The following is a 6,627-nucleotide window of genomic DNA, read 5'->3' on the forward strand; positions in this document are numbered from 1 at the left end:
TGTCTAAAAAGTTATTGGTTGTCTTGACGAGCCTTTAAAAGCAAACCAGATTTGATTTGATTTGAAAAGCAAACCCTTTTTCCCCTCACTTCAGCAGATGCCTCATAAAGATGCTCATGTGTTGGCCATACCTAGCAGTGAAGAGCCAATATCAGATACTACAGGGCACATCTCTAATAGGTTCCACTACAACCTTGTTTGCTTGACAACCACATGGCACTGTCTTATAGCACCAAACAATTGTCCCCTTGTTACTCAGAAGTTCTCTCGCTCTCTCTCTCTCTGCCCTCCGACTGCAGGTAGAAATTAGTCATAAACAGACACCACTCACCATGGCCGATGTTATTTCACCGAGGCTTCAGACACAGCCAGCCCTGGCATAAATCCAGTACTCTTTAAAACTCGAAGAAGAAGATGAAGAAGAAAAAATTCAGCAAAACAATAGCACTGCTCCTTTGTGTCCTCTGCCCAAGAGTTTTGAGTGAGGCTTTTGTTTCAGTGAAGGATCTTTCAGATATTTGAATTGTATTGTTAATTTTATTGTTTTTGCGCTAATTTCACTAATGTCCCTGTAATTTGATCTCTAGATGCTCTCTAGTTTGTTATTTTGTCCAGGGAGTGATTTAAACCTTAAATTTCCTTCAATATTTTATGTTGAGCTCTCACAATCATCAATAACTGACACACTGATCATTTTGCATTATTTTGGCCAATGGTAAACTATATTTACCCAGCCAGTTCTGAGGTGGATAAAACATTTGCCAAAGAATAGATCCATCTTTCAAAAAGACAAACATGCCTCCATTTGGCAGCCACGCGCCTCCATTTGGCTCACGTACTTGTAGGCCTAGCAGTGACTTCACTATGAAAATTGCTTTTTTTGTTTTATGATATAGCCTAACCTTTTTAGCATTTGGATCACCACTGACTGAACAGCGTTCCTTTTGTGAAAATGGCAAAATGACTTTTGCTTACTGCTTTGACAAATTCTGCCTATTCACGTATTTGCCAGTTTTACTACTTGGGAGTCCGTCCATGAAAATGCCTGTGAAATTATTATTAATGGATTATTATGAAGAAATTACCAGCTATTACTAAGTGGTTTGGTTTTATCAGATGAAGTGGACTGTTTAGTCTTTTATATTTTTTATGTTAATATTTGTCTTTCTCAGTTTTTTCAATCATAAGATATAGAGATATTTTGCCAAGTGAACGTGTAAATATTATGACAACCAACCCTGATACGATTGGTGCTTTGACAGCAGATTTTATATTTGACCTATTTTGTTAACATACCCAACAAAACACACCATGGTTCAGAAATGTACAAATTAATCTGGAGAAGGCAAAACCTAACATTTGCGAACAACAGCCAATAAATATGTTTCAACCATAGGTTAAATACCACAAGCTAGATTATAATTTACAAAAAATCTTGTGTTTGAAAGTGATTCAAACACTAAATTGTTTTGTTTTCTCTTAATTCAACCAGCCACTGTTTTTAATGAAGGTGCCCTTGGAAGTATGTTGAAAAAATCAAGGTAAGGGAATACTCGCTCCTCTTAAGATTGCATCAGTTTTCTGTTGAAGGGAAAACATTTTATTTCAGAAGCTTTTTACATTTCCCCGTAGTAGAACACTAAGGGGATACTGTGCTGGATTTGAATTATGTGGCATGCACATTTCATTTCATAAAAGTCATCATACAAACTACACAATTTACCCCAAATAAACATCTATCAGGTTTCAGAGTCACACTAAAAGCTGTGATCACCTTCCCTTGCTGGACCCTTTCAGAGGGTTACTTCCCTACTCTGAAAAGCAGAATTAGGCCTATGTGTTTTACAGTGAATCATACCCAATTGTGGCTTGGTGGAAGTTTTAGGAAACTGTGAGAGCTAAGGTGATTAACACATCGAGGTTCCAACTAGAGGGAAACACTTACACAGCAAATAGGGGACCTGCCCGCGTTAGTCATTTGAGGTTACTGAACCGGAGCCTTTCTTGGACCTGAACACTGCTCTGAGGTCTATAGACTTCAGGGCAGACCACATTTTGAATGTTGTTCTTTTATAGGGCTACTGTACTTTACTAATGCACCGAGTGAGCTCATAGCTCACAGCCCATGCTCATGGGTGCACAGTTGACATACAAAGATATATGCCCTCAATGGCGGGCTGGCTGCGACAAAGGTTTAAAGTGCTATACTGCCCAAAACTAAGGTGGTCTTGCCTATCACATTGGAATCTTCTTGAATGTTGTGTTTACTCACTGTGTATGGAAATGGGTGGTAACGTGACTGCGGAAGGTAGAACTATTTTCAATAGTAGCCCTAGTAGTACCGAATGTTGCTACTTTTTTTACTACTTCTTCTGTCTGGAAACTTTGATGCGGATTCCTCAGAGTGTACTTTGTGAATGCAAAATGCACACCTACGCACTCTGCCCCTTTTTGACCCCGAGAAGTGTTAGCATACATAACGTGCACACATCATTATTTACCTCTAATTTATTACATTTTGTTCTCTTATTAGATGGGTTCCAGTCTGGACCGTCCAGAACTGGAGGGCCTAGTCCAAGTTCTTGACAGATTAGAATAGAAACTGAAACCTTGGTGCCAGACTCTGGAGACCGCACCAGGAGGTTGGGGTCAACCCAAAGCAGACCTTTCCAGCTGGAGGGCCTGACACCACACACTCTGTCTGTGTATTGCAAGGCCCTGCTGCATGCGCCTCAGTTCAGCTTGTAGCTGTGGGGAGTTACTGTTGAAGCACAAAGTTGAACCTCCCCCTCCCCCATTGTTCTGCATCACACTCAATCTCTGTGGGGGAGGCAGGGTGGTCTCCAAATTAGTGATGGCGGCTGGGCTATATTTCTGACTGTACCTCAGTCTAGTCGTCCCCTGCTAAGGTGCTTCTCGGTCAACCAAACCATGTAGGAAAAGAAAAAACACATAACTAATGAGGAGATCCCAACAAGACACAGAAATATCACACATGCATGCTAATGAAGAAAGGGATTCAGAGTGGAGCCTTGTAAAACACTACACGAGTAACTGACGTAAATACACAGACCCACTTGCTCATTTCTGTTTCCTTCAATTAAAATTAAAAGGTTGTGAACGCCTTTGGAGACTGTGTGGGTTTGTGGCCACACATGATCCATCCGTCAGTATATCCCAGTCAAATAAAAGGATGCTGTCAGAAACAACAATATATTCCTGCATGCAGATAAATTATCCATCTCTTGATGTGTGTGTCTTTCAGAGGAAAAATACTTTTCAGCTTTTCCTAACTGGATCAACTTAAAGGGCCAATAGTGATAAGCTAGGGATTCCATGAAAAACCTCAGCTCTGTAGTTCTCTGAACGCCTCCTCAGTCAACGATTCCAAGAGAGGGATAAAGGCAGACAGTGCCAAAGACACCCACCGCCAGCCTCTCTTCTCTCTATTATCTGTCAAAAAATAAATCAAAACGATCTGAAGACAAATGCCTCTGTGCTGGATGTTGCAAAGCCAAGCATCTCCTCTCAATCTGAATGCCAGTATCTCATATGAATTTCAATTATTCTTTTAGATATGCATCACCTCGCGCGCAGTCTGTGTCAGGTTATAAATCAGCAGCCCACACTCCTAATCCAGAGCCCAATGCTGACATCAGCAGAGTCCAATTCGATGGCAGTGGGATCGGGGTTATCCACCGAGCCAGGGGGCCAGAAAACAACACAAACTCACAGGCAAGGCACCCAGTTGCACCAAGCATGGCAGAACATCTGCACAGCACATGTCCACTTTTTACACCAAGAATAACATGTAAATACTTTTCTAACCCCAAAGAATCCTCACATGGCCATGTGTCATTATGTCTTAGGAAACAGAGGAGAAGTTGTGTGTGTGTGTGTTGTAAGGATGTATGTTCATATGATGCTGAAATCCTGTAGTTAGTAGAGAATATTTCACCCCCTCGGCCCCAACCCTACAGTACCTCACCAAACCCTGTTCCCATGCTCAGTCCTCATGATATGCATAGCTTGATTTACCATTTAGAATTATCTCTGAAAACATGACATTACAGGGAATGCAGTTATCTCCAAATGTGTGGTCATGGATATTCTTACTGGAAAAGAAATGTGAAATCCAATAACTCCATGATCATGCCATTTAGCAATGGCTTCCGCCAAAGAAGGGATAGGATTCATTTATACTTCTTCATCTGGATTCAGAATTTCTGGAATGATTGCAGTTGCATATATTTATGTAAGTTAGTTGAAGGCTCAGAAGAAAACCAGTCAGAAAACAATTGGAGGAAAGTAGTTATGAGAGTGAACAAGAGTCATAACTTCTCTAAATGGTAAACCTCAACTCAGACCCCTGGGAGGAGGTGGAAGTGATCCATGTTTCAAGCTGTAACAATAGCTTTGGGCTAAAGGTCAGACCGCTACTGCTCAGGATACCGTTACCGAGAAGTATCCTCTTTAAGGATACTCCAATTTAGGCTCTACTCAGAGTAAACTTTTTTTCCTAATCTTAATCAGTTCCAGTATAAAGTTATATGAGGAAATCAACATCCAAACATGAGAGGCTCTCTACAGTAGATGACAGATTGGTCACTGTATGGGGTATCATTTGTGCGTGAGGAGTCAACATTCAAAGTGAATCTGTATCCTTTCGTTAAGAATACAGTCATTGATAAAGAAGAAATAATGTTCCATATTGCGGCATAATATCAAGCACCTTTTTTTTGTTATTGCTAACAAAGGTTGGCATTGAAAGATAATGAAACATTTCTCTCACACTATTGTTGAATTAAAATGGACACCTTCAAGCCTCATACTTAATCAGGGATTTAGTTGATTTTGTACCTTTAAAATCAACCCATATCTTGATGGGACATTTCATACCTGCCTAAATTGCAGTGGGTTACTTGTGGGTGAACACGCCTGGACACACGGGGAATGAGTCTTTTGAGAGTCTTCTCTTGCCTGGTGATGTTAAACTTGTTTAAAATGAATTGAATGAGAAAGAACGGTGACATTAAATTCAATCCAGCAACACATAATGTACTGCATGTGGTAATACACTACTCTACTGTGAGCAATCACGCTACTATACTAGGTGTCAGGGGAACCATAGATCCTGAGCTTCTAACTGTGTGAGTAATGTCAATTACTTGTGCGGGGGCTGACATTGAGCTGAATATTGTTCTTGGCATTGAAACCTAAGGAGAGGGAGTGAGAGAGTGAGGTGATGGGCCACAGTTTTCCTGCTCTGGGCCTCTCACGCAGGCTAAGGGTGAGGTCAAAGGGTGCTACGGAGAGGAGATCATCAGCGGCAACGTGTGCTGAAGTCATCTGTAGAGAGTGATTCTCAGTGAGATGAAAGCAACTTGGTCAGACAGGGGTCGTAGTCAGCTTTCAAAGCAGACACAGCACAGCTGGCTCCAGAGGGTTAAGCCCAAACGTTGTTGCTAATTGCGTCTGTCTTCATTTCCCGACAACTGTATGACACCGGTGAAAAATAAAGAAAAAGGCTGGAAACTAACAGGAACCTTCTCAAAACCGCAGAGCACCTAAACGCCACATCAATGTTCAGGCCGTAACTGTTCATTTTAGTGATTGTCAACTCTGATTGCTTCTGTCAGAAATCAGAATATAATGCCTGTGCAGTGTTACTACTGTAAGCCTGTCTTTTTGAAGACAAGGAAAGGCGACTGAAAGGAAAATAATATGTACAGCGGACAAAACATTATGAACATGTTCTTTCCATGACATGGACTGACCAGGTGAAAGCTACGATCCCTTATTGATGTCTCTTGTTAAATCCACTTCAAATCAGTGTAGACGAAGGGGAGGAGACAGATTTAAGAGGGGTTTTTAAGCCTTGAGACAATTGAGACTTGGATTGTGTATGTTTGCCATTCAGATGGTGAATGGGAATGGTAGTAGGTGCCAGGCACATCGGTTTGTGTCAAGAACTGCAACGCTGCTGGGTTTACCATGCTCAACAATTTCCCGTGTGTCTCACGAATGGTCCACCACCAAAGGACATCCAGCCAACTTGACACAACTGTGCGAAGCATTGGAGTCAGTATGGGCCAGCATCCCTGTAGAACGCTTTCAACACTGTGTAGAGTACATGCTCTGACGAATTGAGGCTGTTCTGAGGGCAAAAGTGGGGGAGGGGGTGCAACTCAATATTAGGATGTTGTTTTTAATGTTTTTGACACTCAGTGTATTGACTGTCCCATGTGCCGTATGTGGGGCTCTCGGAGCATGAAAACCTACGTAAGCAGCAGTCAAGGAGCACAATTTGGGTTTTCAGAACGGTTGCTATTGAGCTCTCTTCATCGTGACATTCTAGCTGAGTGACCCTCTCCAAAGTAAACATCAGCCATATTTTGAGATTTAATAATTTTTCTTTCACTACCTCCAGATACACCTGCATCTCATGCTGACAACGTTAAAGACAGCTTGTTAAACCTGTGCACAGTACAGAGGGCCTTTACCATCCTGGCCTCATCCTCTGAGTCAGGCCCCACCGTCTTTTCTGGTCGTTGGTGCGGGTCGGGAAGAGAGCAGGGCCCTGGCCTTTAACAGCACCCTGGCAGAGAAGGGAAGGCCCTTTACCCA

This window comes from Oncorhynchus mykiss, chromosome 2 (genome assembly GCF_013265735.2).
Source record: "Oncorhynchus mykiss isolate Arlee chromosome 2, USDA_OmykA_1.1, whole genome shotgun sequence".
Classification (NCBI taxonomy): Eukaryota; Metazoa; Chordata; class Actinopteri; order Salmoniformes; family Salmonidae; genus Oncorhynchus; species Oncorhynchus mykiss.